The following is a 24,238-nucleotide window of genomic DNA, read 5'->3' on the forward strand; positions in this document are numbered from 1 at the left end:
CAATGAATAATCTCTATGCCACAAACATTTTCAAAATGGCCAAATGAGAATACATTTTGTCAGCCAGAAAGTGTTAGATAAATGAAAGCTGTTACAGAAACAGTGTACTCTACACAAGGAAGACTTCTCTGTTACCTGGGTTGGGTTAGTTGCTCTATCCTATATCTTCTCATGACATACAATGCTTCTGTCTAGCTGAGACACATAGTGGTAACATGATGTGGTAAGTGCTCTTGAAACTTGAAGACAGTGAGCTAATATGGAGAAGTGAATGCACCTGATTTACTTCTGTATCTCCAGTGTGTAAAATAGTGCATGTCACTTAATAGGCACTCCATAAATTCATGATCATATTATTGTATGGCCAAGTACAATCAATTTGGAGTAAAATGTGAATACATCTATTTATACAGCACACACAACATCAAAATTGTTGGACAAAAAGGTAAACACAGAAACTGTAAGGTTATTCCATCATTCCCCCATTGTAATCAAAATTAGTTCCCTATGCGCATAACTATAAAAAAATACATAATCCATGAAGACCACAAGACAACACAAGAGGATTACATTACCAGCTAATGTAATCTGAAACAAGGGTTGGCTGAGTATTTGGAAATAATAGGTTCAGAAAAATTCAAATGTCACTTTCTGGCAAGCAGAAGAAAAGTCAGAGAAAAGGAGAAAGTAAAAGCACATAGAAGAACAATACAAAAATGTGCACTTGATTCAAGAACAGGAAAACTGATTGTCTCATTCTATTACTTTATTTTTTATAATTTAATTTTTATTTTATATTAGAGTATAGCTGATTTACAGTGTTGTCTTGGTTTCAGGTATACAGCAAAGTGATTCAGTTTTACATACACATATAGCAATTCTTTTACAGATTCTTTTCCCATTAGGTTATTACAGATTATTGGTAGAGTTCCCTGTGCTATACAGTAGGTCTTTGTTGATTATCTCCTTTATATATTGTAGTATGTATATGTTAACCCCAAACTCCTAATTTATCCCTCCCCCCAACTTTTCCCCTTTGGTAACCATAATTTTGTTTTCTGTGAGTCTGTTTCTGTTTTGTAGATAAGTTCATTTGTATCATTTTTTTAGATTACACATATACATGATATCATATGATACTTGTCCTTCTCTGTTTGACTTACTTGACTTAGTATGATAATCTCTAGGTCCATCCACGTTGCTGCATACGGCATTATTTCATTCTTTTTTATGGCTGAGTAATATTCCATTGTATATATGTACCACATCTTATCCATTCCTCTGTTGATGGACATTTAGAGTGCTTCCATGCTTTGGCTATTAGAAATAGTGCTGCAGTGAACAGTGGGGTGCATGTATCTTTTCGAACTATAGTTTTCTCCATATATATGTCCAGGAGTGGGATTGCTGGATCATATGGTAGTACTATTTTTAGTTTTTTAAGGACCCTCCATACTGTTCTCCATACTGGTTGTACCAATTTACATTCCAGCCAACAGTGTACAAGGATTCCCTTTTCTCCATACCTTCTCTAGCATTTACTGTTTGTAGAATTTTTGATGGTGGCCATTCTGACCACTGTGAGGTGATATCTCATTGTAGTTTTGATTTGCATTTCTCTAATAATTAGTGATATTGAGCATCTTTTCATGTGCCTCTTGGCCATCTGTATGTCTTCTTTAGAGAAATACCTATTCAGGTGTTCTTCCCATTTTTTGACTGGGTTGTTTGTTTTTTTGATGTTGAGCTACATAAGCTGTTTGTATATTTTGGAGATTATATTATTTTATTCTTTTTGATGTGATGGTGAATGGGATTGTTTCTTTAATTTCTCTTTCTGATCTTTCATTGTTAGTGTATAGGAATGCAAGAGATTTCTGTGTATTAATTTTGCATCCTGTAACCATACCAAATTCACTGATGAGCTCTAGTAGTTTTCTGGTAGCATCTTTAGGATTTTCTATGTATAGTATCATGTCACCTGCAAACACCTTTTCCAATTTGGATTCTTTTTTTTTTTAATTAATAATCCTATGTTTTGGGTTTTTTTTTTAACATCTTTATTGGAGTATAATTGCTTTACAATGGTGTGTTAGTTTCTGCTTTATAACAAAGTGAGTTCGCTATACATATACATATATCCCCATATCTCCTCCCTCTTGCATCTCCCTCCCCACCCTCCCTATCCCACCCCGCTAGGTGGTCACAAAGCACCAAGCTAGTCTCCCTGTGCTATGCGGCTGCTTCCCACTAGCTGTCTATTTTACATTTGGTAGTATATATAAGTCCATGCCACTCTCTCACTTTGTCCCAGCTTACCCTTCCCCCTCCCTGTGTCCTCAAGTCCATTCTCTACGTCTGCATCTTTATTCCTGTCCTGCCCCTACGTTCTTCAGAACCGTTTTGTTTTTTTTAGATTTCATATATATGTGTTAGCATACGGTATTTGTTTTTCTCTTTCTGACTTACTTCACTCTGTATGACAGACTCTAGATCCATCCACCTCACTACAAATAACTCAGTTTTGTTTCTTTTTATGGCTGAGTAATATTCCATTGTATATACATGCCACATCTTCTTTATCCATTCATCTGTTGATGGACACTTAGGTTGCTTCCGTGTCCTGGCTATTGTAAATAGAGCTGCAATGGCCATCATCAAAGATCATATGGTTTTTAGTCTTCAATTTATTGATGTCGTATATCACACTGATTAATTTGCATATATTGAAGAATCCTTGTATCCCTGGGATAAGTACTACTTGATCATGTTGTATGATCCTTTTAATGTATTGTTGGATTTGGTTTGCTAGTATTATGTTGAGGATTTTTGCATGTATGTTCATCAGTGGTATCGTGCTGTAATTTTCTTTTTTTGTGGTATCTTTGTCTGGTTTCGGTATCAGGGTGATGGTGGCCACGTAGAATGAGTTTGGGAGTATTCTATCCTCCGCAATTTTTTGGAAGAGTTTGAGAAGGATAGGTGTTAGTGCTTCTCTAAATGTTTTCTAGAATTTGCCTGTGAAGCCAGTTGGTCCTGGACTTTTGTTTGTTGGAAGTCTTTTAATCACAGTTTCAATTTCAGTACTTGTAATTGGTCTGTTCATATTTTCTATTTCTTCCCAGTTCAGGCTTGGAAGATTGTACCTTCATAAGAATTTGTCATTTCTTCTAGGTTGTCCATTTTATTGGCATAAATTGCTTGTAGTGGTCTCTTACGATGCTTTGTATTTCTATGGTGTCTGTTGTAACTTCTCCTTTTTCATTTCTAATTTTATTGATTTGAGCCCTCTCCCTTTTTCTCTTCATGAGTCTGGCTAAAGGTTTATCCATTTTGTTTATCTTCTCAAAGAACCAGCTTTTAATTTCATTGATCTTTTCTATTGTTTTCTTCATCTCTATTTCATTTATTTCTACTCTGACCATTATGATTCCTTTCCATCTACTAACTTTGGGGTTTGTTTGTTCTTCTTTCTCTAGTTGCTTTAGGTGTACAGTTAGGTTGTTTATTTGAGATTTTTCTTGTTTCCTGAAGTAAGACTGTATTGCTATAAAATTCCCTCTTAGAACAGCTTTTGCTGTATCCCATTGGTTTTGGGTCATCATGTTTTTATTGTCACTTGTCTCGAGGTATTTCTCATTTCCTCTTTGATTTCTTCAGTGATCCATTGATTATTTAGTAACATGCTGTTTAGCTTCAACGTCCTTGTGTTTTTTAAAGTTTTTTTTTTCTTGTACTTGATTTCTAATCTCATAGCATTGTGGTTGGAAAAGATGCTTGATACGATTTCAATTTTCTTAAATTTACCAGGGCTCACTTTGTGGCCCAGCATGTGATCTATCCTGGATAATGTTCCATGTATACTTGAGAAGAATATGTATTCTGCTGCTTTTAGATGGAATGTTCTATAAATATCAATTAAGTCAATCTGGTCTGATGTGTCCTTTAAGGCCTACGTTTCCTTATTGACTTTCTGTCTGGATGATCTGTCCATCGACGTAAGTGGGGTGTTAAAGTCCTGCACTATTATTGTGTTACTGTTGATTTCTCTTTTTGTGGCTGTTAGCATTTTCCTTATGTATTGAGTTGCTCCTATGTTGGGTGTATATATATTTACAATTGTTATATCTTCTTCTTGGATTGATCCCTTGATCAGTATGTAGTACCCTTCCTTGTCTCTTGTAACAGTCTTGATTTTAAAGTCTATTTTGTCTGATATGAGTATTGCTACTCCAGCTTTCTTTTGATTTCCATTTGCATGGAATATATTTTCCCATCCCCTCTTTCAGTCTGTATGTATCCCTAGGTCTGAAGTGGGTCTCTGGTAGACAGCATATATATGGGTCTTGCTTTGTATCCATTCAGCCAATCTTTTGGTTGGAGCGTTTAATCCATTTACGTTTAAGGTAATTATCGACATGTGTATACTTATTGCCATTTTGTTAATTGTTTTGGATTTGTTTTTGTAGGTCTTTTTTCCTCCTTTCCTCTTTTGTAACTTGATGGCTATCTTTAGTGTTGTGTTTGGATTGCTTTTTCTTTTTTGTGTGTGTATCTATTGTAGCGTTTTGGTTTGTGGTTACCATGATGTTTTGAAAGAGCAATCTATATATTTACAAGATTGTTCAAAGTTGCTGTGAATATTGTGCATTTGTACTCTCCTCTTCTCACGATTGCTAATTTTTATATCATATTTGTGTGTGGAAGATTTCCTTCCTTTACTGTATGTTTGCCTTTAACAGTGAGCTTTCCCATTTGTGATATTTTTGTTTCTAGTTGTGTCCCTTTCTTTTCTGCCTAAAGAAGTTTCTCTGGCATTTGTTGTAAAGCTGGTTTGGTGTTGCTGAATTCTCTTAGCTTTTGCTTGTCTGTAAAACTTTTGATTTCTCTGTCAAATCCGAACAAGAGCCTTGCTGCGTTGAGTATTCTTAGTTGTAGGTTTTTCCCTTTCATCACCTTAAATATATCATGCCACTCCCTTCTGGCCTGCAGAGTTCCTTCTGAAAAAATCAGCTGATAACCTTTTGGGGGATTCCCTTCAATATTATTTGTTGTTTTTCCTTTGTTGCTTTTAATATTTTCTCTATGTCTTTAATTTTTGCCAATTTGATTAATAAGTGTCTTGGGGTATTCCACCTCGGGTTTACCTGGTATGGGATTCTCTGTGATTCCTGGACTGTTTCCTTTCCCATATTAGGGAAGTTTTCAGCTATTATTTCCTCAAATATTTTCTCATGCTGTTTCTCTCTCTCTTCTCCTTCTGGGACACCTATAATGCAAATGTTGGTGCATTTCATGTTGTCCCAGAGGTCTCTCTCTTAGACTGTCCTCATTTATTTTCATTCTTCTTTTTGTATTGTGCTCCACAGAAGTGATTTCCACCATTCTGTATTCCAGCTCACTTATTCTTTCTTCTGCCTCATTTATTCTGGTATGGATTCCTTCCAGTGTATTTTTCATTTCAGTTATTGTATTGTTCATCTCTGTTTGTTTGTCCTTTAAAGCTTCTAGCTCTTTATTAAATGAACATTTCTTGTATCCTGTCTGTGCCTCAATTCTTTTTTGGAGATCTTGGATCATCTTTACTATCATTACTCTGAATTCTTTTTCTCATAGATTGCCTATCTCTACTTCACTTAGTTCTTCTTCTGGGGTTTTACCTTGTTCCTTCTTTCTGGAACATATTTCTCTGATGTCTCATTTTGTCTAACCTTCTGTGTTTGTGGTCTCCGTTCTCAGGATGCAGGATTGGTTCTGGTGTCGTGTCTGCCCCTGGTGGGTGAGGTGGGTCCAGGGGCTTGTGCAGGCTTTCTGGTGGGAGGGGCTGGTGCTGACCCCCGGTGAATGGAGCTGGGTCTTTTCCTTCCGGTGGGCAGGGCCATGTCAAGGGCTTTGTTTATAGGCTGCTATTGTCTCAGGATGACTTTAGGTAGCCTGTCTGATGATGGGCTGGGGCTGTGTTCCCACCATGTTGGTTGTTTGTCCTGAGGTGTCCCAACACTGGAGTCTACAGGCTGTTGGGTAAGGCCAGGTCTTGGTGCCAGAATGGTGACCTCTAGGAGAGCTCACTGTGATGAGTATTCCCTGGGGCCTCTGCCACCAATGTCCTGCCCCCACAGTGAGCCACAGCCAACCCCTGCCTCACAAAGAGATCCTCCAAGACCCACCCCCAGGTAGGTCTGGCCCAAGCTCTTATGGAGTCAGTCATTGCTTTGCCCTGGGTCCCAGTGCACATGAAAGCTTGTGTACGCCCTCCAAGAGTGGAATCTCTGTTTGTTTGTTTTCCCCAGTCCTGTGGAGCTCCAACTAACTCAAGCCCCACTCACCTTCAAAGCCAAATGCTCTGGGTGCTCCTCCTCCTAATGCCAGACCCCGCCCTCCCCCAGGCTGGGGAGCCTGACATGGGTTTCAGACCTCTCACTCCTGTGGGAGAACCTCTGCAATATAATTATTTTCCAGTTTGTGGGTTGCCCACCTGGAGGATATGGGATTTGATTATATTACAAAAGTGCCCCTCCTACTGTCTCGTGGCTTCTTCTTTGTCTTTGGATGTAGAATACCTTTCTTGGTTGGTGCAAGTCTTTTTTGTTGATGGTTGTTCAGCAGTTAGTTGTGAGTTTGGTGTTTTCGTGAGAGGAAGTGAGCTCAAGTCCTTCAAGTCCTTCTACTCCTCCATCTTGTCTCTCCTCCCCAATTTTTAACTTTAATAGTAGGAATATGTTTTTCTTTTCTCTTTTCCTTTGTGCTTCATCTAGTTTCATTTGCTCATAGGGTGCAGTGTAGAGGCCTTGTACCTGGTGCTTCAGACCAGAGTTTGTCATGCAAAATGGCTGCAAACCTGGCAGCTGAGCTCAGCAAGTCATGTGAGGAAGTGTTGCACATGACACTCTCATTCCACTCCTTTCAGTGTTCAATGAGTGAGCATATATTTTCCGAATATCCCAATGATTCCATAGGTGATGTTTTATTCTAGGAAGTGACATGGTTCCCAATATAGTGGCCCAAGAATACATGGATAAGGAAGCGAGCCCCTTAGATTGGTACCTTGGTAACATTTAGTGACTTATAGTTCATGCTGTGTCCCACTAGCTAAACGTGAATTTGTAAAACTTTGTGTAAGGTATGTTTGTTAGCAAGTGAGAGCATTGTCAGAGCAGTTTTCCAGGGTTTCCTGTGGTCTCAGGAGTCCACAGGAGAAAGATGTCATCAAGGCAAATATACAAAATATATATGAAATATATACGAAATATACCAGAAAGCTGACAGAAGGATGTACAGATTTGGGTATTATATATGATTCAAACCCAATTCTTTGATATCTTATTTTAAATAATGATATCCTAGGGGAAACAGTAAACATTATCATGCATTATTTGATGATTTCATCGTTCTCTCCCAACTAAGATGGACATAATTAAATACACATGCTTCTTTAATCTTATACATAAATTTCTCCAATCTGTGTGTCATTATTTTTCTTTGAACCATTTCCATACGTTTAGCATTTCTTAATATCTGACTCACCTTTGGGAATGTTAGGTGCTGAGAAACTACTAGAAGACCACCAGTTAGGGCTGATGACCTAACCAGAGTGATGAAAAGAAGAGATTTAAATTACTGAGTTTTTGTTTGTTTAAATAATAATACATTTTATAGGTGGTAAAGAAAACTGCCCTGTACCTTACTGAATGGTTGACTTTTTTCATTTTAAACAATTTCTAAGTTTCTTGGGAATGTCATGAACTAGGGAGAAGAACACTAAAGCAGGACTCCGAGGCTTTAGGGACTCTGCAAAATATGATCTTAGTCATCAAGAAATTTTTCACTACTTACTTTTATAAATAAGGAAATAGTATTAACATTGTAATACTTGCCTTGCCTTCTGTGTAGAGCTGTTGTGAGTTCCAAAAAGATACTAGTGATAAACAAACATGCCTTGTAAACTATATACTACATTAAAATTATAACGTAGGATTAGTCCTCCATGCTTTGCACATTGGCTTAAACAACGGGTAACATTGCTACTATTTCATGCCATCATTTATATCGAGTTTAACTCAGTGACCATGAATTCACATAAAACCATAAGAATCTGATGAGAAAGTATGTCATAGGTGACATCTCAAGCTATTACTAGGAAGAGGTTTGAGAAGGTTACAAATAGCCACATTAAAGTCAGGGAATGACTAAGCATTTGAAAAGAGAAGAAAGAATGTGATTATTTTATTAGAAGGAAGATGAGAGGTCATAGATTGAAAAGAAACAGGAAGCTCAGAAATGGGAAAAGAAGAGTCATGGAGTCAATTAGGTGCATAAAGGCTGTTCCAGATGGCCAGAGGAAGCGTGGGAGAGCAGTCTTCTGGGACCAGGGCTCAGACAGTTGCAACAGACTGTGACTGAGGCTGAAGACTGTAAATCAAAGGCACTGAGGGGGAAAAAATAACACCCATAGAAACATTACGCTTTACCTCATGTCCCAGCCCAATTTTAACTTTTCCTTTTAGAATATGCTTACAAACAAACACTGCCCTAAAATTTTAAAAATCTTACAGTTAAGTTTTAAACTTTTTCTACATATTTACTACATACCCAGAATTTCCCAATAAAATAGGGGAAAAATAGAAATTGTTTGAATTAATACCAGCTTAAAATTCTTGCTCACACACAGCAAAAGAGTCTACTAAATGAGTTGGTGTTGTCATATTCCTTCAAGAGAAGCCTCAGCAAGTTCGGTAACTGGATCAAAAAAAAAAAAAAAAATCCTGTCAGGCTTAATATGTTAAAAAGCTTGTGAGATGAAAGTTTAAAAAAAACCCAAAAAACAAAGGTTCTCTGAGTTCATAGCATTCTCATCATTCGCCTAATAACCCAGCTTTAAAAATTCAGACATTCACAATATATTTCTACCAAATCAGCAACCTCAAAGTCTCTCAAATCCTGTCTTTCCTCTTTATCCCTAAAGCAACAGTGGAATTAATGATTTTGTTCTCTTTCTGTGAGGAGGGGTAGCTACCCCATCAGCCTCTTCTCTACTTTCTTGAAAAACAGGCTATGCTTATCTGATTGTTCTCCTGAATATCTTTATGTAAATGGCAGTTTTCAAATGTTGGTAACAGGACTACTTTATACACTTAAAAAAATTACTGAGGACCCCAAGGAATTTGTGTTTGTGTGGGTTATCAGTATTTACTCTACAGATGGTCCTTACTTCATATGTTACCACATTAACTCAAACTCAAGTATATGAGAGATTTTACCTGAGTTATCACAAGGCTGTGCAAAAAGTAGAGACAGAGTTCCAGGGCGCCTAGGTTTTGTTTAGCATTGTACAGTGTAAGTGGAAGATGGAAGATTGCTTGTACTAGAAATTATAGTTGAAACGTTTATAAAATATTTAGTCACCAATTTATTTAAAAATAACAAAAACTCATTAATCCCATGTTAACATAACTAAAAACTATGTTTTCCAAAAGAAAAAAAATTAGCAAAAAAGCACCTCATCTTACCTTTTTGCAAATTTCTTTAATATATGGCTTAACAGAAGACAGCTGGAATTCTCAAATCTAGATCTGCATTCAGTCTGTTGAGTTCCATTTAGTCAAGATATATGAAGAGAATATGGACTAAACAGCTGTGCAGTTGGAAAAAAGAATATTTTTCAGTTTTTTCAGATAATTATTTGATATTACATCAAAACACAACAAGAGGTAGAGTCTTAAAGGTTAGGTGTAATTAAAGAATGTGAAAATATATCAAGTAACTTTTTATAATATCAAGTAACTTTTTATAATCTTTTCCATTAAAAATCCATTGATATATCTTGCATTTTAAAGGATTTTACCCATGCAACATTTTTTTTAGCATAATGAAATAGTCATTTGGAAAACATTCATTCATTGAATTATACCAATCATTGAAATGTTGACACTTTTCATTATAAAATATCAATAAAACAGCATTCATAATCCCACTGATCTCACCAGAAATGACTTTAAGTATTAGGAAGCCATTAGGCTATCAGAGGCAAATACAGATTTTCCAAAATTCCAATTTTTCTTTGAAAACACAAATGTTATTATTTGCAACAAATACTCTAGGTTGTTTTCCTTGAAGTGACAGCCTCACTTCACTCATTTTTGCAATATATATGTCAATACCCACGTATGAGTAACAATATTTATTATGTTATTCTTTCAAGTAAAAATTATTTTCCATGAACCTATTCAGCTAGACACTCCAACAGAAAAGTTCTTTCTTAAGACAGTTATGGTTTGCATACAAACTGCTTTATGTATACTTCCCATTTTACCACACAGAATATGAAAAAAAACATTTACTCAAGGGTCATGATTTAATAAAATCAATAATTTGTATTATTTCACCAAGGACTTTCTTAAGTGACACTGGATCTTTGCTTTTAACTGCAAGAATATAAAGACTACTAGTACTATTTGGTACTCCTAACTTCATGTGTGCTAAGACACCAGGAGTTTTACCCTTCATTGCTTTTCAAACATCAGTGCAAATAGCAAGCCAGTGAAAAAAAAGCAAATAACGTCAGTATTACGAAAAAGGAAAAAAAAAAAGTTTTAACTTTGCAGACCCCCTGAATGTGTCTTAGGAACTCCCATGGAGCCACAGACCACACTATGAGAATCACTGCCTTTAAACAAATCTGACCATATCAGACCCCTGCTTTAAAGACTTTCATCTTTTGTCCGAATGTCAAACAAATACACTTTAAACCTGATGTACAGACCTTTGACAATCTGGACGCCAGCTGCCTTTAGACTCTTGGCTGCCATTCCTATTTCACATGCACTCTTTGCTCCCAGCACCCTGAGCTACTCACTAAGCATCTCACTCTGTGCCTTTCATCACTCTGGGCTTATGTGCTAGTGTTACTTTCTCCCTGATACCTTTCTATCTGTCTGAAAAAACTCCTGATTCTTTAAAATCTAACTCAAATGTTAGCACCCATGAGAAGTCTTTCTCTCACTCCTAGGCAGCTGACCAGAGTTGGATACTGCTTCCCCTGGGCCTTTAGAGTACTTCATTTATTCATTCAACAAAATATTGGGAGCATCCATTCATCTTAGGCACTATTCTCAGAGCTAGGAGAACAGAGCTGAACAAGACAGAAAAGAACTGTAACCTAACCTATTAGAACTGATCTAATAGAACTTAAATATTAAGGCGGTGATAGGCAAAGTAATAATAATAAACAAAAAATAAAGTCATATGGTTTCAGATGGTGATAATTGCTATGAAAAAATAGGATAAAGGGATGGAGAATCACCGGGTAAGTCACAGATATTAGTTAAAATGTTCAGAGAAGAATTCTCTGTGGCAGTAATGTTTGATCTAAGACCGGGGAGATTGAAAGGAGTGAGTCAGGTCAAGAAAAGGGGAACGACTTTCTGGAAATGAACTTAGGGTGCTGGAAGAATAGAGAGAACCCTAAACCACAGAACTGATCATGACAAAGAGGCAGATGCTGAGGGGATCCATCCAAGTGAGGAAAGTGTAGAAGACAGAGGAAGCCTGAAAAAGCTCCAAGAGGACCCACAGTGCCTGTATGGATGGCAGTGTAAACACAGGTGTGGCTGCAGTGGTCTAGCGACTGGAGAAGTCTGTGGTTTAGGGCCCAGGGGAAGCCTCCAAGCCCAGTTCTCAGGTCTCAAAGATGATTCCTTGAGCAACTATATATCCTGTAATATGTTTTTCCTTGAACTAGCTAACTTGGTTCTATTATTCATTGCTAAGAACCCTGACTGATATAAGAGTCTTAAATACACACACATGTACATATATATGCACATATACACTTGTACATATATATATTTATATGATATTTAAAGCCTTGGGACTCCTCATGACAAAAATCTAAGGAGTAAATGTGGGGTGAGAGAGCAAAAGTGAACTCTTTTTGCTGCCTTTCAATAATTCATTATCTCCCCACATGGATCAGGTCAGCTAATAAACTCCTTACTGATAGCCCCTTCAGTTCCACCAGTTTAAGACAATTATTCTACTTGCTTGTACCCATTTTCCCCAAATGGCATTTTATCTTTATATTCTCTGCCCCCCACTTACTCCACATGCCTAAGTTTCCCCTCTCTCTTAGTCAGGTTCTGATCATCTCAGGTGGTGTGAGATGTTGTAAAGAAACAAACATGGGAGGTTGAGGCACCAAGAAACTCAGGAAAGCAGAAGGCCTTTACTAATATCCGAGGGGAAGGGTCAAAGAAAAGATAGGAGTCCAGTGAGAGCTGCAGCCTCGGCACCAACGAGAAATTCAGAGATGAAGCCGCCTGTTGCTCAGAGCAGGGTAGAGAGGAATGCATCTGGAGAGGCAAAGTGAAGAAGAAATCACATATCCTGGTCTCAGTCTGCTCCAATTGCCATAACCAAGTCCCACAAATTAGGTGGCTTAACAGAAATTTATTATATTTTCTCACAGTTCTGGAGGCCAGAAGTCCGAGATCAAGGTTCCAGCAGTGTTGTGTTCTTCTGAGGTCTCTTTCCTTAGCTTGCAAATGGCCATCATCTCACTGTGTCCTCACGTGGTGTTTCCTCCATGTGTGTATCCCTGGAGTCCTTTTGTATGTCCAAATTTCCTCTTCCTATAAGGACACCAGTCAGATTGGACTAGGGCCCATCCTAATGGCTTTGTTTTAACTTAATCACCACTTTAAAGACCTATCTCCAAATACAGACACACTCTGATATACTAGGAATTAGGACTCCAATATATGAATTTTGAGTGGACACAATTCAGCCCATAACAACCCTCAGTGTTAGTCATTTACAATTCTTATTTATCACTTTTTTTTTTTAAGAATGTTTATCATCCTCACTTTTCTTACCTGCTTATCACCTGCCCTCTGTAATTCCCTGTTCATTTTTTACCTGGCTTATCTGGGTGAGACATAGTTTCCTTTTTTTTCTAAATAATCACTAATTTATTGGTATTTTACAATTTGAAAGACTTTGTAAATGTTTTCATGTTTTATCTCATTTAATAATTAATTATCCTTGTGATATGGGTGTTATTATTTTAGGCCCATTTTTTAAATGAGGAAACTGAAAGATATAACAATTAAGCAATTTTCCCAAAGTGGAAGAGTTATTACTAATTGGTGAAGCCAGGGTTCAGACTGCAGAGATCTGATTCAAGAACGTGGGCTCTAATCACCAAACAATATAGGCTGTTCCCTTAATCATGTCTGAACTACGATCTAGAACATAATTGTTGATCTTATCTTCCTTTCCTGATAATTTACGCATGAAATTAGTGCTCCAAAAAGCAAATGCTAGAAAAAGTCCTTACATAATGTATTAGTTCTCTATTGCTGTATAACAAATTACTAAAGCTTAGCAGGTTACAAGAATACCCATTTGTTATCACAGCTTCCATGGTCAGTGTTACAGGTTCAGTACAACTGGATTTTCTGCTCAGGGTCTCACAAGGGTGAAATCAATGTGTCAGCTAAGCTGTGTTCTCATCCGAGTCCAGGATCCTCTTCAGGGTTCATTCAGGTTGTTGGCAAAAGTAGTTCTTTGCAGTTGTAGCACTGAGGCCTCATCTTCTTGCTGGCTATTGATTGGGGGCCACTCTCAACACTTATCAGCTTCTCTCTATATGGCCCTCAAACGACATGGTAGCTTACTTCTTCAAAGCCAACAAGAGAATCTGTCTCTCCAGTCTCAAAGATGGAGACTTATATAACATAACCACACTCACAAGGATTACAAGACACTACTATGAACATTATGTGAAAAATTGGACATCCTAGAAGGAATTGATCAATTCATAGAAACATGCAAACTAAGAAACTTGAATCATGAAGAAATAGAAAATCTGAACAGCCCAATACTAGGTAAGAAGATTGAGTCAGTAATCAAAAACCTCCCAAAAAGTCCAGGACAAGATAATATCATGGATGAATTCTACCAAACATTTAAAGAAGAATTAATGCCATTCCTTCTCAAACACTACCAGAAAAATTGATGAGAAAGGGACACTCCCAAGCTCATTTCACAAGGCCAGCGTTACCCTGATGATGCCAAAGCTAAATAAGGACACTACAAAGAAAAAACAAAACAAAAACAAACAAAAAAAACCACTCCAGGCTAATATCCCTCAAGAATTTGGATGCAAAAATTCTCATTAAAATATTAGCAAACTGAATTCATCAACACATTAAAAGGATCATACACCATGATCAGGTGGGATTAACTTCTGGAATGTAAGGATGGTTCAACATAAGCAAATCAATAAATGTGATACATGATATTAATAGAAGGAAAGATAAAAATCATATGATCATCTTAATAGATGCTGAAGAAGCATTCAATAAAATTCAATATCCCTCATGATAGGAACTCTCAACAAAGTGGATTAAACATATCTCAAGATAATAAAGGCCATATAGGACAAGTCCACAGGTAACATCATACTCAAGAGTGAAATAGGTTGAAGCTTTCCCTCTAAGATCAGAAATAAAACAAAGAACGCCCAATCTCACCACTCCTATTCAAAATAGTACTGTTTTAAGTCCTAGCCAGAGGAATCAAGCAAGGAAAAGGAAACCCTGATGTGCTGTTAGTGGGAATGTAAATTGGTAGAGCCATGATGGGAAACAGAATGGAGATTCCTCAAAATATTAAAAATAGACCTACCATGTGATCTAGCAATCCCACTTCTGTGTATATATTCAAAGGAGATTAAATAAAATCCTTATCTGAAGAGATATCTGTATTCCCATGTTCATTGCAGCATTATTCAATAGCCAAGATATGGAAACAGCCTAATTATCCATCGATAGATGAATGGATAAAGAATGTGTTACATATGTATTCAATCGTGAGAAAGAAGGGAATCCTGCCATTTGCAACAACATGGATGGACTTTGAGGGCATTATGCTAATTTATATGTCAGACAGACAAAAAATACCACATGATCTCATTTATAAATGAAACTTTAAGACACTGAACTCAGAGAGAGATTGGAAAATTGGTTGCCTGGGGCTGAGCGGTGGGGAAAATGGAGAGATACTGGTCAAAGGGTACAAACTTTAAGTTATAATATGTATAGGTTCTGGAGATCTAATTACATCATAGTAACTACGGTTAACAATATTGTATCATATACTTTAAAGTTGCTATGAGTAGAGCTTTAATATTCTCATCATAACAACAACAGCAACAAAATGGTAATTATGGGAAGTGAAGGATTCGTTAACTAACCTTATTGTGGTAATCATTGTGCAATATAAATATGTATCAAATCGTTTACTTTACTCAGAGTCTACGATCTAAATGTTAATCTCATCCCAAAATACCCTTACAGAAACATCCAGAACAATGTTGGACCAAATATCTTGGCACCATGACCCAGACAAGTTGACATATATAAAATTAACCATCACACCCACCCACCCACTCTGATTTTGGAATCACCCAGTCACTGTACTTTTTTTAAAACAAGGTGGCAAACTTTTTAGTTTTTCAGTTTTTTACTCTTAAGATCAATGATTTATGGGACACTAATGTAGAATGCCTCAGAGTGAACCCTGTAATCATTGAGGATGTCTTCAGGCAATTACAAGGAAAGGTCAAGGCAAAGCTACTGTTGAATACTAAAATCATGTTGGATTTAAAATGAGAGTTGCTTCTACCCTGGTGAGATTCATCCTGACTCACTGAAGTAGGATTCATTAAGATGGATAACCCAAGTTCTACTTGTTTTATAAATCTATCATTTAAAAATATTTAGAAATTACCAGCAGCATCCCAGCCTGAGCGGCAGAGAAAAATGCAATACGGACTCTGCCCTCAAAGGACTTCCAATCTAGTAAGGGGAAAAAAAGTAGAAATCAATACACGGTCACAGGCACACACCACACACATTTCTGGTAAATGTTGTTTTTTTAATCATTCAGAGAAGGAGGTTCTCAGTAAAAAATGGAGAGATGCCTAGCCATGTAATTCATCTTTCCTGGAACCAAGGAAAAATAAAAATGAAGGCTGGGAGGTAAAGATGGATAAGATTTGAAAAACTGAAGGAAACTGGAAGATCCAAACAAGGTGACAAAAATAAAACGATTAATATAGCTTATCTGAGAGTAAATAGAAGACGGCTTGAGGGAGAATAAACTTGATATTGATGGGAACTTCAAGTTTCACAAAATTTGCAAATGCCACTTACAGTTCATTTTACCTTCCATAAATTCAAGGATATAAATGCTGAAAAATTTATGAAAGTTCTTCAGACAGCTAATTGTCTTTAAAATACAAAAGCGAAGTTTCTAGCTAGAAATCATCACCTGTCTGACCTCTTTACTTTCCAATAATTTGCATTACCATCAATTTCAGTTATTTCTCTTCCCTGAGCCACTCTACACAAAGTGAAAAATAATTTATTGGGTCACAGGAACTCGTGTATACTTAACAACAGACCAAAAATGTCTCTTTGATCTCCAGATTCACTCCCAAGCTAAGTGACTTTCACTCCTGAACAACAGTTTTACAATATGTACAATCAGAATACGTATCACAAAAATGGAAGAAACCACACATCCCAAAGAAGCAATGTCATTTATAGCGCTGTATTTAAGATTGGGAGCTCTGGACCAAAATTGCCTGTGGAGTGCTTAGAATTTTGTAGCGAACATGATCAATTCAATTAATTTATAGATATTAATCCTATTTACTATAAAAAAACAAATTATACACCACCTGGCGTAGCATCAACTAACTGACAGTGCTGAAATTTAATTGAGAAATATAAGATGCAAAAGGGAGCTTTGGAAAGTTTTTTTTAAAAGAAAGACGAGGATAAAAGATGGAGAAACCAAAATGTTTATAATAGCGTTTTTTTCCATCTTAACATGCTGAAAACTTGCAAGCGTTATCAGATTAGAACAGATATAATGATCCTTTTTTGGGGAGGAAGTTCTAGAAATTTGTTTTCCCTAATTCTTCTTTCTCAATCAGCCTATTAAAAAAATAGATATCTTTCTGGGAAGCATATTGCTATTCTTTTCCATGAAATGAATTTCTAGACTCACATGTCGGCAACAGTTATAACCAGCCCTCCTATAAAAGAATAAAGATTGTTTTCAGGATTTCTATGATAGTCACCATGTAGTAGTTACAGTTAATCCAAGCTGTTAAATTTTCAAGGGCACTGCTGCTTTGCAGGGCATAATGCTGATTTTCTTATCTCAGCAATGCTGCCTTTAGTTATTTTTGTGATCTTGATCCTCCTGTATCCTTTTTTTGGTAGATTCAAAACAAAACAATATTTCTTTTGTCCTGATTTTCCTCATTAGTTTAAAACAGCATTTTGACTTTGAGTGTTTCCTGTGTACATAGAAATGAATCCTGAACACTTTCTCCACGGTGTTGTGATTAATTTGTATTCTTTAAAGGGCGCTTTAAAAAAAAAAAAAAAAAAAAAACCTTTTCCTATTACTGAAATCATATACCTTTTTTGTGACTAAAATAAAAAGCATCTGTCAATCCAGTTCTTTAGTAGTGTTGATATACCATATGCATTCAATTCACTAATTTAATGGCATAAAGTTTATTCAAAAAGATATTTATGTATTTTTATATATTAGTGACTTACTGAACCAAGGTGAAAATATCTTGCTATTCCTTAATCTTACTAAATATTTTCAACTCAACATATTCTAGGATTTACAGCACACAAAATGTGTAAGCCTGACAGATATGTTCTAGTTACTTTTAGTTTGGTAGGCATTTTTCTACTCTTTCTATCTCCAAATAAAGTTTTCTAAAAAGTCAAAAAATGTCGAGACCTTGTTCTGTGTTTCAATAAAGAGTCCTAATACATCTTACTAGATGGAGAATAACATTACAAACCTCCCTTGGGCTCCAAGATACTGCCAGTTGGACACTCTGACCTCTTTTACAAAAAAAGGAAGTGAAAACATTCAGCACTTTATCTATAACAGGATGCCTCTGATGGATTTGCTTATACAAGGTTATAGCTGTCAATTGGAAATGCCTAGTCTGCCTCAGTTTGAATCACCTTTCTCATTTTTCTTCTGCAAGAAAAAGAAATCTGAATTATTCAAGACACTAGAGAAGCTTTACCCTGAACTAAGAAAAGAGGAAAATGGCAACATATACAAATTTTCATCTTTAGTCATTTTTTAGCCATATACACTTGTGCAAATTATTCTGAACCTATAAAACTGAATAAGATTATGCTATGAGATGCTGAGCAGTAGAAAATATGATCATCAGTTTGTCTCAGGGAAGCAAACAAGGGTTCCTTCAGTGCTTAAGATTGAATGTATCTTAAAATCATAGACGGAAATTCTAAATTCCAGAATAGGTTAATTTGAAAAGTTATAATTATTTTACAATTAAAACTTATTCAATGTCTAAGAAAACTCCCTGGCAGAAATGCAACGCCATTTCATTACTTGGTGTATCATCTCTCATAATTTTAAAAATGCCCTTTCCCAACTGTTAAATGGTGAACTGCTGAAATTATAAACCAATGTATTTGATGCTAACCACAACTAATCATTAAGTAGTCTGTGTGAGCCCAATAATATGAGTTCATAAGGAATCTATGTTTTTAAAATTATTTTATATATATATTATATAATCATATATCAGTTGAGCAAATAACAGTACAAATGTGTCTGCAGATACAATGAAGTGTAACTATCATGCAGTACCAATTAGTGTTTTAAGAAAAAATCTATAATGTAAATATAAAAGATAGAGATAAGATTAAGTGAAGAGCATATGAACGTGGGCAATAATGAACAAGAAGTACTTTAAAGAACTTGAGCTATGTTTATGGGAGAACCCAGTGTACATCAGGAGTACAAAGAGTGCAAGAGTGACATGGGGTCTATGATCTGGTGGGGTGGGAGTGAAGCCTGGAGCAGGCAGGGGTTCACATGTGGAAAGGAAAGAGCAGGATGTGTTCCAGGAACTAGGAGAAATTGTGAGCATCGTTGGGGGAAACTGGTAAGGAGGGAAGATAAATAGATAAATAGAAGTAAATAGACGGTAGATTACATAGGACCTTGTAAACCACAGAAAGCTTTTGGACTCTATTCTAAGCACAGTAGGGAACCTGTGATAGGCTTTTAAGCAGCGGAGCTTCATAATCAGATTTTATCTTTAGGAACATTTCCTTGGCTCTAGTGGGGTAAATGATAGGAGATCAGGGTCTATCATAGAGGAATACAATACTATAGTTAGTAGACGTTAATGTGGTATTTGAAGGAGATGATAATGGCCTTAAGTAGTAAAGTATCACTGAGAGTAGAGTGAGGTGAGTGGATTCCAGAGATATATTAATATATTAGTGTTAACAGTAGGAAAGGGAGAATACAGAGTTAGGAAAGGTGCCTCGGGGTCTGTCTTGGGCAACTGACTGGCGAGTCTGTGTGTCATTCCCTAGCAGAATAGACTTTGAAAAGGAAGAGCAATGGGGAGCTGGGGGATAGCAGAGATGATGAGTTGCCACTTTGACATGTTGTGTAGGATGTTCCTTGGATCATCCAAGGGATCCTGGGCTGTAGGGTCGGATGAACAGATAGATTTAGGAGAAGACTCTGGATTTGAATTAGAGATTTGAAATTCATTCTTAAATAAATATAATCGAAAATGGGAATGGGTGAAAACTCTCAGAGAATTATGGGAAAAAAAGCAAAAGTAATTTCAAAGGCAGAACTCTAAGAAACATTAAAATTTAAGGAGTAGGCTAAGAAAGAAAAGCCTGAAAGAGGACACTGTCAGAAAAGTGGGAGGAAACTTACTTTAATTATAAAAATGACCTTGGTGAAGAAATGTTTTTGTATTGCACGAGGCTAATCTCTTTTAAGGGTGTTACTCTCATATGTTGGAAAATGAATAAAAACAGAGCAGTGCCTGGAGGTAGAAATATCAGGAAAAATGAAGCTAAGGAATCACATCCATATATCCATTTATTCACTGATATATTCAGGGCCTTCCTATTAAGGATTCATTGTGAAATACTGTAAAAGATGTTGCAGCAAATATAAACATAAATTAAGCACAGAGTCTGGCTTTCAGGAGCTCATGCACTACAGTAAGAAATGAAACATGTGCTTTAATAAATAATTTGAGGGGGAACAGGGCATGTTTCCTAAAGAAAGCATAGAAAACATACTAAGGAAGGCCAGAAAAAGAATACAGAGCCCTGCCACAGGGTCAGGCACAATGTAGATTCTCAACGTACATATTGAATCAATTTGTGCTGTCCAGCTGGAGGGGTTAAAACAAGCTTTCTGTAGCAGTTGGCATTTGCTATTAAAATAGGAGAATTCCTAATATTTAAATATAAGACAGAGATAAATCAGTAGCAGGTATAAGGGCAGCAGCTGGAGCAACTTAATCTGGAGTAAAGACCTGAGAAATGTATTCATTTAAAAAATATTTTGAGCATCTGTCTGTATTTCCTCAAGTTACAAACTAAAGAAAACAGTTCATTTTTGTGGCAGTGGCAGTTTCGGATCAAGAGCTAAAAATAACAATTGATGATGTCTAAAACACTTATAAATACCTTCATATTTAATCCTCAGAGACAACTTTGATAATCAGGACAGTTATTTCTACACACATAAACCAAGACCTGAATGGGTAAATGCAATAGAATATAAGCCTTTGCAGTATCCTACACCTTAAATTTTAGAATATTCTGGCCATTTTCATCATGACATTCTCAATAAATAATTCTAGACTAATTAAAAATGTATAATGCCATTAAAAGCAGATTATAATTCCCGGTCATAACAGCTGAGAATAGTAGTGCCTGAGAGAGCAAGTACAGTTTGTGTGTGTTGGGTTCTGTGTCTTGTGCATGGTGAGGGCTTCAGAAGGAAATACTGAGACGGTTTAAAGTGAAGGGCTTCAGCAGAGGCTGTGCAGATTAAATAGACAAAACACAGTGTGGAAATTTAAGTGATCTGAGATTTGAGTAACCATTTGGAAGCCTAGTTTCTGGTCCTGGACTCATGATTTCATCTTAAGTCAGCTGCTAATTCTCTGAATAATAACAGTTTTACAGCATTTGCTGTATGAAGAATGCCTGTTAACTTAGATGTCTGAATTTCAAAAAGACTAATGCACAATTTTTTAATTAAGATACCTTTTGTGCTATCTTCTTAAAATAGTACAGCAGAAAGCCATAAATTTACTTAAATTTCTAATGATCATTTTCAAATATACTGAAACATTTATTTGAGTGGACCTGTTATATGCTACTAACATATGTCAGTACTTATATCTCGCTCGGTGTTAATATTCTAAGGTTATGTATAATACAAGTTTCAAATACCTGCCCTCGATATGTATTGCAATCCAATGTGATAACGCTAATGAAAAGTGGTATGTTTCCTCTTTGGTTATTTGAACAAGGAACACAACAAGAAGTGTGTGAGGTGCCTCTTAGGCCATCTGCTAGCTCCCTTGATTACTAAATGTGCTCCATGAGTGCTTGAAGACAGAGCCTTGCAGAAGCATTGGGTCTGCCAAGCTTCTACTTAACCGTTCTTGAACTTATGCCAGTTTTAGCTTTCTGTCCTAAGTTTAATACCTTTGTCAGGTGCACAAAAAGTAAAATCACTTCCAGTATTTCAAATGAAGAGCATCCCTACCCAGGAAGTAAGAAGGACATTTTATATGCATGTTATGAGTGTGCAGTGGGAATAGAGAAGTTAACCCTGGTTCTGACATACAGATCTGAGTTACTCTTAGCTAGAAAGCACTTTTCTCCTATTTTATATTTCACACCCCTATACTAAATCGTAATTGATGTTTCTCAAAATCTTAAATCTTCCTAGGAATTCTATGAGCTTTTAAAAGAAACTAAAGCAGGATTCTTTTTTTTTTCCTTTCAGGAACAAACACCCGTAGATTTCCAAATATTCACCTACACATGTCTTCTGAATGGCCAGCCATGCTGAAGACTTTGTTTTTTTTTTTTATTGGCGTATAGTTGATTTACAGTGTTGTGTTAGGTTCAGGTATACAGTAAACTGCTTCAGTTATACATATAACTATTCTTTTTCAAGTTCTTTTCCTATTAGGTTATTACTGATTATTGAGTAGAGTTCCCTAAACTATACAGTATATCCTTGTTGGTTATCTATTTTAAATATAGTAGTGTGTATATGTCAATCCCAAACTCCTAATTTATCCCTCCCCCCCTACCTTTCCCCTTTGGTAGCCATAAGTTTATTTTCTATGTCTGTGAGATAAAGGCCATATATGACAAACCCACAGGTAACATCACGTTCAACACTGAAAAGCTGAAAGCATTTCCTCTAAGATCAGGAACAAGACAAGGATGTCCACTCTCGTCACTTTTCTTCAACATAGTTTTGGAAGTTCTAGCCATGGCAATCAGAGAAGAAGAAGAAATAAAAGGGATCCAAATTGGAAAAGACAAAGTAAAATTCTCATTGTTTGCAGATGACATGATACTATACATAGAAAATCCTAAAGATGCTACTAGAAAACTAGTAGAGCTCATCAGTGAATTTGATAAGGTTGCAGGATACAAAGTTAATACACAGAAATCCCTCACATTCCTATACACTAACAACAAAAGATCAGGAAGAGAAATTATGGAAACAATCCCATTTACCATCACATCAAAAAGAATAAAGTATCTGGGAATAAACCTACCTAAGGAGGCAAAAGACCTGTACTCCATAAACTATAAGATGCTGATGAGGGGCTTCCCTGGTGGCGCAGTGGTTGAGAGTCCGCCTGCTGATGCAGGGGACACAGGTTCGTGTCCTGGTCCAGGAGGATCCCACATGCCGTGGAGCGGCTAGGCCCGTGAGCCAAGGCCACTGAGCCTGTGCGTCCGGAGCCTGTGCTCCGCAAGGGGAGAGGCCACAACAGTGAGAGGCCCACGTACCGCAAAAAAAACCCAAAACAAAACAAAACAAAAGCTGATGAAAGAAATCGAAGGTGACATAAACAGATGGAAAGATATGCCATGTTCTTGAACTGGAAGAATCAATATCTTCAAAATGACTACACTACTCAAGACAATCTACAGATTCAATGCAATCCTTATCAAATTGTGAATGGCATTTTTCGCAGAACTAGAACAAATTTTTTTTTAAATCTGTATGGAGACACAAAAGACCCTGAATAGCCAAAGCAGTCTGAGAAAGAAAAACAGAGCTGGAGGAATCAGCCTCCCCAATTTCAGACTATACTATAAAGCTACAGTTGTCAAAACAGTATGGTACTGGCACAAAACAGAAATATAGATCAATGGAACAAAATAGAAAGCCCAGAAATAAATCCACGCACCCATGGTCAATTAATCTATGACAAAGGAGACAAGAATAAACAATGGAGAAAAGAAAGTCTCTTCAATAAGTGGTGCTGGGAAAACTGGACAGCTACATGTAAAAGAATGAAATTAAAACACTTCCTAACACCATACACACACAAAAAAAACTCAAAATGGATTAAACACCTAAATGTAAGGTCGGATACTATAAACTCTGAGAGGAAAACCACAGGCAAAACACTTTGACATAAATTGCAACAATATCTTTTTGGATCCACCTCCTAAAGTAATGAAAATAAAAACAAAAATAAACAAATGGGACCTAACTAAACTCAAAGGCTTTTACACAGCAAAGGAAACCATAAACAAAACAAAAAGACTGTGTTTTTAATGTGTCTGTGCTTGTGTGTATTATCTAGGCATGCATATCAAATATTTATTTTTGGCTCCATTGGGTCTTCGTTGCTGCAGGCAGGCTTTCTCTAGTTGCGGCAAGGAGGGTCTACCCTTCCTTGCGGTGCGCGGGCTTCTCATTGCGGTGGCTTATCTTGCTGTGGAGCACAGGCTCTAGGTGCACGGGCTTCAGTAGTTGTGGATCGCGGGCAGTAGAGTGCAGGCTCAGTAGTTGTGGCACACGGGCTTAGCTGCTCCATGGCATGTGGGATCTTCCCAGACCAGGGCTTGAACGCATGTCCCCTGCATTGGCAGGTGCATTCCTAATTGCTGCACCACCAGGGAAGCCCCCACTTGAGGCTTTCTTTCTATGAAAAACATTCTGAAACAGGTGTGACATACCTGCTATTTTCAGACAAACAATTTTCAAGTGGTGTAGCTAGCCGCTCATATCCATGGCAAGAAAAATATCAGGTAGGATGGCAGTAGGTTTTTTTTTTTTTTTT

Source organism: Phocoena phocoena, chromosome 3, assembly GCF_963924675.1.
Source record: "Phocoena phocoena chromosome 3, mPhoPho1.1, whole genome shotgun sequence".
NCBI classification, from domain to species: Eukaryota; Metazoa; Chordata; class Mammalia; order Artiodactyla; family Phocoenidae; genus Phocoena; species Phocoena phocoena.